An 11548-nucleotide genomic window follows, 5' to 3' on the forward strand; every position below is an offset into this window, starting at 1 on the left:
AACTGTCTCTTTATTCTTGCTGAAGAACTCATCCCAGAATCTCCTTGTGAATTTAGGGCATCAACAGGCACAATAAAAATGATCTTCATTGCTTGTCAACTGCAGGAAAAATGCCAGAAACAACATAAACCCCACTACATCACCTTGTTTGACTTCATAAAATCAGTCAACTCTGTCAACTGAGAAGTGCTGTGGAGGATCCTTCTGAAGTACAGATGCCCATTAAAATTCATTACCATTCTTTGCTTACCCCATGACAGTAACAGATCTATCACAGATCCCTTTCAGGTTAAGACAGGAGTTAAGCAAGCCTGTATCATTGCTCCAACACTCTTCTCAATATTTATTACTGCAATGCTACATCTGACCACCAATAAGCTTCCTGTCAGAGTGGAGTTAAACTATGGAATGGATAGTAACCTATTTAATCTCAGCCAATTTTGAGCCAAGCCAAGCCAAGCCCACCGCAACCTCAACCATCGAGCTCCAGTACACTGATGATGCTGTAGTGTGTGCTCACTTGGAAGCAGACCTTCAGGCAAATGTCAACATCTTTACTAAGGCTTACAAGAAAATGAGACTGATACTTAACATACAGAAGACTAAGGTCCTCCATCAACAAGCTCTTAATGAGCAGTCCCCAGCTCTGGTAATTCAGATCTGGAGAACATTGAATATTTCCCATACCTCACAAGCCATCTTTTGCAGAAGTCTTACATCAGTGAAGAATTCCATCATCACCTCAAATGTGCAAGTGCAGCCTTCAAATATCTTAGGAAACAGGTGGTCAAAGATTGCAACATCAGATTTGAAACCAAGCTCATGTTTTATTAAGCAGTCATGATCCCTACCTTACTTTTCCAGGCTAGATGTGGACAACGTACAGAAGATACCTCAAGCTGCTGGGGAAGCACCACCAAAGTTGCCTATGGAAGATTCAAATCCAGTGGGAAGACAAATACACCAACATTAGCTTGCTCTCGCAAGCAAACACCACAAGCATCAAGATGATGATCATCGGACGTTAACTTTGCTGAGTCACCCACATCATCTAGATGTCTGACTCCAGACTCCTGAAGCAAATTTTATTCTCCCAGCTCAGTTAAGGTGTATGCTCAAGAGGAAGGCAGAGAAAGCACTTCAAGTATGTCCTCACAGCCAATTTGAAAAAAATGCAACATTTACATCAACTCATAGGAGGCTATCACACTGGACCACTCCAAAAGAGCAAGAGTTTTCTGCAAGGATCGCAGTACTTTGAAACCTTATAATGACAACAGGAGAAAGAAAAGCAGGAACACAGAAACAGTGCATCACAGACTGCATCCTAAGCCATCCACCCCACATGGAAACACATGCTTCAGATGCAGTAGAACCTGTCAATCCCAAACAGCCCCAAATATCCCTTGTCAGTCATCTTCGGACCCACACATAAGGCAATCATGGAAGATAACCATCCTCGACTGCAAGGGATTGCTGATGATGATGATTGCAACATCAGATATGAAACCAAGCTCATGGTTTGTCAAGCAGTCATGACCCCTACCTTACTTTTCCGGGCCAGATGTGGAAAATGTACAAGAGGTACCTCAAGCTGCTGGGGAAGCACTATCAATGTTGTCTATGGAAGATCCTTCAAATCCAGTAAGAAGACAAATGTACTTAAAAAGCTTTAAATTAGCTTGCTCTCGCACCTTCATGCTTTCTTCCATTTTGCCCCTTTTGCTTGGGAGGAGGCCCCCATTAAGAATAGCTAAAATACTTCATTGCTGTCTTTCAAATCTCCTTAAAACTCTCCTTTACATGAACCCTTAAAAAAGCATGCCAGTAATTAGCTACTGACATGTGAGGCCACTATCTATGGTGATATAGGCTGTCTCATTGTTTCCTTGAGCTCCCCACCTCCATCTGTCTGCATCCATCTATTGTCTCTTTTATTACATATGGATTGTAAATTCTTATGAGTAGGTCTTTTTTTTTGTTCTGCATTTGCACACTGTAGTTCCTAAGTGTTGCTAAGAATTAATAATGGTAATTTAGTTTATATTCATGTATAGATCTTTCACATTAATTTAATGTGGAATTTCACACAATTACAAGTATAATTTCCTAAGCTCTGTTCCCCATTTATATATCAAGATCCTGACCCCGTGCTCACTGAGGTCAATAGTGAAGCTCCCATCAACTTCTTTGTTTAAAGGATCACAGCCCTAATTTTTAATATATTGACTGATCTAATATGACAACATGCAAAGTTTCATCTCATATCCTTCTCAGTTGTTTGAGGATTGTGCACATATGCTATTGTGTTTTTAGTTATACAGCAGCCAAAAAGTGTGAAAGCACATATACATTTTGAATGCAGACAGGTTAATTTTGCCCACATAATTCAAGGCATAAGTTTTGCATATTTGTTTGTTGGTTGACACTGCACAGAGACAATATCAAAACATAAATAACTTTAATAAGACATTGATCTGGTTGCTATTGGGTTCTTGTGTTACAATAACTACTTGAAACTGAAGTAATGTATTGGGTGTATAAATATATAGATGATTTACTTTGCAGGGTTACTCAGTCTTATGAGCATGCATAACAAAACAATAGAAAACATTGCCTACATAGTCTAATCATTCAGGTGGAATGTTAATATAGCCAAAAGTACACACAATTAAATAACATTTTCATTATCACTGAACGCTGCTAGAAAAACTAAATGCAAACTGCATGTGACAAAGGGAAATCCCACAGAGAAATGTGACCAGGTATATGACAAGGTCTTCAAAATTATTTCACATCTATTATAATACAAACCTCATTTTTCTCATGCACATGCATGCTTATGACATGTTGCATTTTCAAGGAGATGATAGCCTTACTTTAAGAAAGCACTAGATCACAAACTTATGGTCAGCTGTGCTCAGAAAAGGATGTAAACATGCTCTAAAAATATGATTATGTGTTTTCTTGAATACAGATGCCTTCCTCAATCAGGACGAAATTGTAATTTGTTTTTCATATAAACATGCTCACCTTAGTAAATATTTCTCCCTATCATTTCTTTCATGGTATTCCAATTACCAGCCATATCTATTAGCTAGGAGAACAAACTGTAACTGTTGCTTCACCCTTGTCTTGTTTTGGTTTGGATAGGGATGATCCTGCTTCAGGCAGGGGGCTGGACTAGATGACCTCTGGAGGTCCCTTTTAGGTCTGCTTCCCTGTGATTCATTTGGGGCATCAAAATTGTTTTGGGAAGGTTAATTTTTCAGGGACAGAATTGCTGCCGGTAGAGAACTATTTTCCCATTACTTTCCCTTATGAGAGATCCAAGCTATGAATTGAGAGAGCATCAACTTTCCTCCAACGATACTGCAAAAGATGAGAAAGTTACAGGCTGTGCTGTAACACAAAGCAAAAATCCTAGGAGCAAAACAGTTTAATGTTTAAATGGAATTCCCTTTATAGTATGTTCAGGTTTTGAGATGTGGGCTTTTTTTACTCTTATCTTCCAGGGTTTCTTTTTTTTCCACAGGAAAAACTTTCCCATAAATTCACAAACTGTTCTGGCGCTCAGTATAGTTCTACACCCTGAGAATTTATTATTCATGAAATAGGCCTTTTGAAGTACTATTTCTCAGTATTGATGTTTTATCTTTAAACAGTGAACATGAACACTGGCTCAAAGGTCCACTGACAATCACTCAGGAATAACTCAGATGCTTGTGTCTAGGCAAGGTCTCCCCTACACAGGGAACCTTTTGTAAATATTAGTTAGTAGAATCATAACACTAATAGATGTAGTTAATAATTATCACAATGTGCCAAAACTGCACAGTTTGCTCCCTGATTACAATATTAAATCGCTATTGAGCTGTGGTATTTGCTTCAGGCAATACTACTGAGAAGCCTCCAAAGACTCCGGTTGGCCTCTGTGCACAAAAATGGGAAATGTATGGCTGCACATAACACACAGGCAGCACTGGGTTTTGCCAGAAAACAAACAAAACTCAGACAATAGAAGGAAAGTTTTATCAGAGCTGAAGTGTCCTTTCACTTGGGAACTGTCATCTCACAGAAAGAAAACACACACACACACTTGATAACAGCTTACATGGCAGACCATTACCATGGGCACACTGACTCAAGCTGTTGACAGAGGGTACAGCACAGGAGGCACCGAAAGCTTTGTTTTATTTTCTTTTGATTACATCGAAAGAGAAGCTAAAGCAGTTCAGACAAGTGCAATGGTTCTTCAGGACTTATCCATACTCATCAGGCCCTCAGTCCTTATACCAATGAACCTCTAACCCACTTTTCTATAGGTCCAATAGCCTGAATGCAAGTACTCAGCTGCAGAGCAGAGACCAGGGTTCGAATTACAGTCGGAGGGGTCTGCGGCAGTGGTAGCCAGAAGCTGGAAGAAGCCGCCGCCACCTGAGCTGCTTAGAAAGGTGCAGGGAGGGCCGGGGGCTCTCGTCTCTTATGGAGGACTCAGGCCCCCCCAGACCCTCCCATATTTCAAACCCTGGTAGAGACATTTCAGTTTACTGTGAACAATAATTGTTGGTCACATATTTCATCTTCAGAGTGAATTCAGCTAAAGATGGGTTTAAAAGCCAGACTGCCTGTATTATTTTCTCTGTAATATCTCCCTCTGGACCTTCTTTTCCCCTGCTTTCTTCCCCGCCCTCTCTCCCCTGCTTCACTTTTTGTTTCTCTTTTTTACCTATTTATATTTTCACTACATCCTCTCACGCTTTGAACTTCTCTCAGTCCTGTTTTCCTGACCTCCTACTATTTGCCTTTTCACTGACAGACTCTTTTCTACCTGACGAATACCTTCGTTAGGTAATTTGCATCATCACAGATCCTCACAGGAGGTGAAAGTCTTCGTACCAGCTATGAACTGACTGCTCAGAGGAGTTTTCCATCTATGGACTCCTCTGTGAAATCCTATGAAATATGAACTTTCATTTCTACCCAGGAGAACTTTTACAATCTTTTCTCCAATGCCTGATGAAGGGTGTTTGTGCCTGAAAGCTTGCAATTAAAGAATTTTTTTTGCAAAAATCTTGTTGATCTAATAAAAGACATCATCTCTACTACGAGTCCCGAATGTCTTTTCTACCTTGTATTCTATCACTCTAATGGCTCTCTTCAGCCTTTTTTTTCTCTTTTCCCCTGCTCTCTTCCCCTTCCCTCTCCCCCCTCTGCTTTATCTCTCTGCTTTACCTTTTGTCTTTATAATTTCTACCTATTTACATTTTCACTGACATCCTGCCACACTTTTAGCTTCTCTCATTCCTTTGAGTCTCAGAGCAGCAGAGATTGCCTATGCCTGAAGAAGGGTGACTGCGCCTGAAAGCTTGCCAAGAACTTTTTTCCAACTACTCAGTTGGTCTAATAAAAGATATCACATCTACTCAAAGAACCTTGCCTGCCTGTGTCCTTAGACCAACATGGCTACAACCAAAAACCCAGGTCTCAAATCTGAAATTAATATCCAAATTTCTTGTTTTTATAAATTGGCAGAACAAAACCCCTAAATCTGACAGCTCTCAATCTCTAAGATTCAACATGCAGATAGGTCTCAGCATTTCCCCTCAAATTCAAGGTGAGCAGATTTATTGTTGTGATTCAGACCAGAACAGGAAGAGGTCTAAGATATACACACCCCTCTGAGTGTAGACCAGATCCTTAATTTGGACCTACGATTTGGGTTTAAGCCCAACTGTAATACAGACTAGTTAATGTTCAATAAATCTGAGAGTAAATATAAACACGTATTACAGAAAGAGAAACTGTGTCAGAGCAGAGGGCTTAGCCAAGGCTATCAGAAAAAGGTTTCGTTCTCTGGAGTTGACTTTCTCCCTGCCCTGTGATCACGCTTCTCTGAAGCATCACCAGGTCGTATAGTCAATCAGTTCATAAAAGCATAGCGGCAGCTACAAAACCAGACAATGACGTGCAACTATTAAAGACAAAAATAGTTAAGGAATGGGTTTTGCAGAATCCTTGCAATACATAAAGCTGTTAAAAAGAGAGTGTAGGCTTTATAGGGTTTTTTGTTTTTAAAGAACACAGGTGTTTGCACTTGCAAAGTCCAGGTGCAACTACATCCATGCATGTGCGCACACGTGCACACACACACACACACCAAAGTGAGGTTGAAATTCTACCCCTAATGAGATCATGCAGTATTGTGCAGCTTCTGCAATATCCAGGCACATTCTTTATGTGAGTTCGGGGAGATATCTTGAAACAAGTATTTGGGGTTTTCTAATTGGGTCCCTTTGTGGGCTCTACAAGACAACCTGCTTAACACTGCTGTACGATTTACATGGGGCAAGCTTTTATGTTCATTTAAAAGCCATACTGTAAGCTGCAATAATCAACTCCCCAGAAAAGGGAAGGAAAACAGGGAGAAATGCAATTGTTAATCATTTGCTTTTAAAGCCCTGCTCAGACACATCCACTAAATGAATTATTTTGTTTCAACATTTAGCAAGTTACTTCAAGTACCTCTCGCATTTGTTATTTTCTTTATTTACAAGTATGCCAAGTTGAGTTTGAGTAGGTTTGAGATCTCAGTGAAGTGAAAGTCTTCAGACCACTGCTATATGGTGCCAGTCCACAAAATGTGTTAATCTTAAATTAAATCCCCCACACACTATTAAAAAAACCCCACAAAATAGGAAAATTTGTCTACATACTGTTTTTCAAGGTCCTTCTAGAATCGAGATCATAAAAGCTCAATAGGAAGAAATTATTTTGTCATTTAATCCCTTTTGCTGCTGCAAAGTTGTTTCCTAGATCATAGTTTCTAGTGTTGTACAACCTAATTTAAAATGTCCCAAGCAAAGTATTTCCAAGAGTTCTTTGGTTTGAGTCAGTAAATTAAAGTTGAAGTAGCCAAATTGTCACTTTTTTGGTGATGCTATTCTGTCTAGCACCGCTGAGAGACTTTATTCCCTGTCAGCATTTTAAAGAATAATCTGAGAAAGCAGGTAGGCTATTAGCAAGTTACCAGGGTCTCCACTCTTTCTTCCAGTTTTCCTTTCTACCACAGCTAGCAGAGAGAAAAGATCAAGAACTATTGTAGAAAACAAGAAGAAAAGAACCGACTGGTGTTATATGTTACATTGTCAGGTACTATTAATTATTTATACGGTACTATTGGTACAGCAGCAGACAGGTCAGGTTCCCGATTATGCAGTATGTGCGTATTTTGCTGATGTACGGCAATTCCTTGGTCAGGTATTGCATTCCTATCCCCATTCTGATCATGTCCACCTTCTGTTTTTGAATTAAGGACATATTCAACATAAGGCATTTGGGGAGCAAAAGAATATCATCCAAGCCAGCATGTCTGGGCTTCATATATTCAGGACTGCTCTGTAATAAGTCTGGGCCTGACTTCACAGCCCTTACCTAGGTAAAACTCAGCTGGACATTATCAGGATGTTTGCCTGCCTCAGGATGGGGCACTTACAGTCATAATGGAAGGGTGCAATGCTAAAATTTAGTGCAGGTTCTTCCCAAGTCAGAGCTAAAAGCTATATATAACCTTTTTTAAGCTAGGCTGAAATGAAGAGAAATACCCAGAGTAAGGTCAGTGTTGCTCTGAAGTCAGTAGAAAGGATTTTAATGTAGATTTTTCAACTCTTCATTATTCTGTTTTATAGATTTGGTCCTCTGGCTTTCTTCCAGAGCACTTAGCCAAAATTCAGAGGAGAATTTCTGATCAGTTTAAAACAGTACCTTAATGCCCATGTCCTATGGCTCGCAAGCACTCTATTACCACAGGAAAGCCTGGAATCACATTGGCTATGACTTTCCGAACTACTTCTCTCAGAGAAGCTTTGCCATCAGCACTGACAAGCCAGCGGCAGGGCTCACTAGCAGCAAGTAACATCTTTTCTCACTGACAAAATATCCCATCAGCCTATATTAGTTTGGAGAGTGTCTCTCTTCCAAAAAGCCCTACATCGTCTCCACTAGTCACAATGTGAAAGCCCTACCATCAGGGCAACAGTCAAAATTTATTCTCATGCTGGCTTCACATGTTAACTTATCACCAAACTAAACTCTTTGCTGAAAGGCTGAGGCTTCTATTCACAGAGGGTGAAAATTGGTTCCACTGGGAAAGCTTCAAAGTCATTTCAGGCATTAAACTGTGGCTGTATGTATCATAAGTACAGGAGAGGTCGAGGCACTGCCTGTGAACCATGGGGACTTGGTAAAGAACTTCCTGCTGCAATTGGCAGTGCTATTGTGTATTCTGTTCAGTCGAGCTCTGCAGCAAGAGCAAGTCGAGTTTGTACATGAGACTGATTATACTTTTTCTGTTTAACATACCAATTACTTCCCATATTTATCATGTTTAGACCAACTGCATGTCAAAAATTAACAATGCTAAAATAGAAAGCTTTGTTAATAAGTGCTAAAGGAAAAGCAAAGCCAGCTAAGGGAATATGGAATAGAAACAGGAGGTAAATTTATAGCGGACAGTATTATGTTAGGATGAACTCCACTTCGTTGCAGACATCCCACACAGGGGCCGATTCTCTCTTTAAGACCAACTTCAGCTTAAGATAAGTGACTCTTGAGCAGTGCACAAGGGTTTGGATAATTTCTCTCTCCAAGCCCGATGAACAGATAAAACAATTCTGCTGTTTTATTTCCATTGTGAACCTCTCTATTCCAATAATTTTCTCTTCTGCCTTTCAACATCCAATAGCAATGCAAACAACTGCTTGGACTGAAGTGTCTTTGTGGCAAGTAGGTGAAAGCTGGCAGGTCAACATTTTTAAAAAATCCTGATGTTGATGTAATCTGGGGCACATGAAGGGAAAAGTATTGATTTTTTTTCCTCTACTGATCCTGGATAAATTCCTGTCATAGACACAAGAGCTGTGAGCTTTTTTTCTGGAAACCAGCCCAGTGCTGGGTGCAGTCAGCCCAAGAGATTTTTCCCCAAGTCCCTAAGAACAAGTACGCCCTTCACAGATCCACTACATTAGCACCTTCTTCTGACCTTCAAATTCAGCGTTTGTGCAGTAAGACGTAAAAACCATGGTCAAAGTCTCTAGAGCTGTGGCACACAATAATGGTTTGAGGAGAGCTTCCTTTGTTACCAATTACTATAGGTCGGCAGACAGGACAACTTCCTGCTGGGAAGTCATAGTAAAAGGGCAATTTTTTTGATTAAGTGACACCAGGACAGATTATTAAAGCAGTTCTACATATTTAAAGCAAAAATGGTTTGGAAGTTCATTTTTACATTAATAAATCCTGTTTAGGAGGTCTGTCTTAGAAGGCAACTGCTGACGGAAACCTCTTTCTTAACCAATAATGCCCTGCTAACCAACTGTTTCTCCTTCAAGATCCTGCAGCCTGAGTAGGGTTTTGTCCACCTGGTAGGCTTTGCTCTGGGCGAGGGTTATCTAACACAGGCAGCATACCTGCAAGCAACATGGCCAGTTTGCCTATTGGCTCCCAAACACACAAGCCAAGTCCCTATAAGAACTTTCTCCATTTGTAACACCATTTTGTGCCTAGAAACAAGTGCTGTGATATGGTCTTCTATGAGATTAGAGCACCTATATTTCTAGGTTTTCCTATGGGCAGCTCTTGTAGGCCAAATATCTCTGACGCTGTGAAGAATTGGTCCTCCTTCTGCGAGGTAGGCCTGGGGTGGGAGCAGGGTTTCATCTTCCCTTCAGTCCTTAGACCATGTAGGAGAACCAGCTTCTCATCTACAAATAGAATGCAAAGCAAAGTAATATATACAGGGGGAATAATTGTTAGCATATACCTCACAAGTGTCTAAATTAACTATATCAGCTCAGAAATGGGGCTTGGACATTGCTGCAGACAACTCAGTCAAGAGCTCTGCACAGTGTAGAGACACATTGGAAGAAAAGCTAACAAGGTATTGGGATGCACAAGGGTGGAATGTGAAAACTATGGCGAAATCTGCAGTGTCTTTATATAAGTCTGTAGTGCAACTTGACCTGCAGTCCTGCATGGAATCTTGGTCACCTTATCTCAAAAAAGCAATATAGAAACAGAGGGGGTTCAAAGGTGGGGAAAAATGATCAGGGACTGTAAAACTCTCACAGGGAGATATTGCACAGATGGGAATTGTATAACTTGGAAAGGAGGTGACTATGAGGGATCAGTATAAAAGAATGGAGAATAATGAATGGTGCAGAGAAGAGCAGTCATAAACCCTTGCTCTCCCCATGACACACAAACAAGAGAACAGTCAATGAAACTGAAAGGTACAAATTGAAAAAATGTAAAAGTTCATGCTTTGTCACTCAGCAAATAATTACACTGTAAAATTCATTGATCCAGGATGTCTCTGAAGCTAAAAATTTAAGAAAATTCAAAAAAAGGATTGGATGTTTGAATAGATGATAAGAATATCCATAGTTAAGGGGTTTTGAACATCTTCTGGAGACATCTGGCTACTGACTGGTGTTAGAGACAGGACTCTAGAGTAGATAGACCATGGCAATTCCTGTTTACGTGCTAGCTATGCATTATTCATACATGAAGGTTTACTCTAATTGCCAGGTGGTGCTTCCTTGGCCAGCTAGACAGAATACAATAGAATAAAATAAAATGTTAATAGAATAAAGTATAACTACAATAAAATGCACCTGGTTAAAAACATAATAATTCCTTTCAGCAAGCAGCTGATTAGTTACAAAGTACAACATTAAATTCGCTGAACCTTTTCTACACCTTTTTAGTGGTTCTTTAAAATTTCTTTTAAGCAAAACAGATTCTATGAAGAGGAAAAGGAAGCAGAGATCCAGCTGGATCCTGGAGTAGGACAGCTCACTGTGCATGCTCCCTCACTTTTTTCTTTGCTTAGTCTTTGCTTATTGTGTTTGGAAAAGGAGAAAACTTATCCAATTAAGCGGGCTTATTTTGCTCCATCAGTATAGCATGGTGTTCTCATTATTCTTCAGTGGCTCTTGCTTTGGAAAAAAAGCCATATATATGTTAGCAAGCTAATGTTTGTTTTCATATTTGGAGTGGTTAGTGTCACAACCCAAAAGGTGTGATTTTTATTTGTGTGTGCTTCGGCACTGCTAAATTGTCCCCGCTAAATTGCAAGCTTCCTTGCACGGTGGAGTTTTCTGCTGCAAAAGAGAACCCCGGTGCAAGGGAGAATTTCCCGCCGATTTGAAGCTTTCTTTGCAGGGTGCATTTCTTTGTTGCAGCACAGAAATGCTCGTTGCAAAGAGTTCCCGCCATTTGTATGTAGATTTGGGTCCCGTTATTGGCCAGTTCTAAATTATTCACACGTGGCGGCTAGTGATTGGCTTGCTAGCCGTATAAGAGGCTTGAGTGGTTTCCGCCCAAGTTGGAGGACTCCACGAACAAGGGAGGAAGAGACTTCACGCTGTGTGAAGATCTCTAAGCGCTGCGGATCCTCACGGACCCAGTGCATTTGAAGCAGGCAACGGAGATCTGATCAATCTCTAGCCTCTCCCCATCACCGATAGAATTCCTAGACATACCCCTC

Source organism: Alligator sinensis, unplaced genomic scaffold (assembly GCF_000455745.1).
Source record: "Alligator sinensis unplaced genomic scaffold, ASM45574v1 scaffold117_1, whole genome shotgun sequence".
NCBI classification, from domain to species: Eukaryota; Metazoa; Chordata; order Crocodylia; family Alligatoridae; genus Alligator; species Alligator sinensis.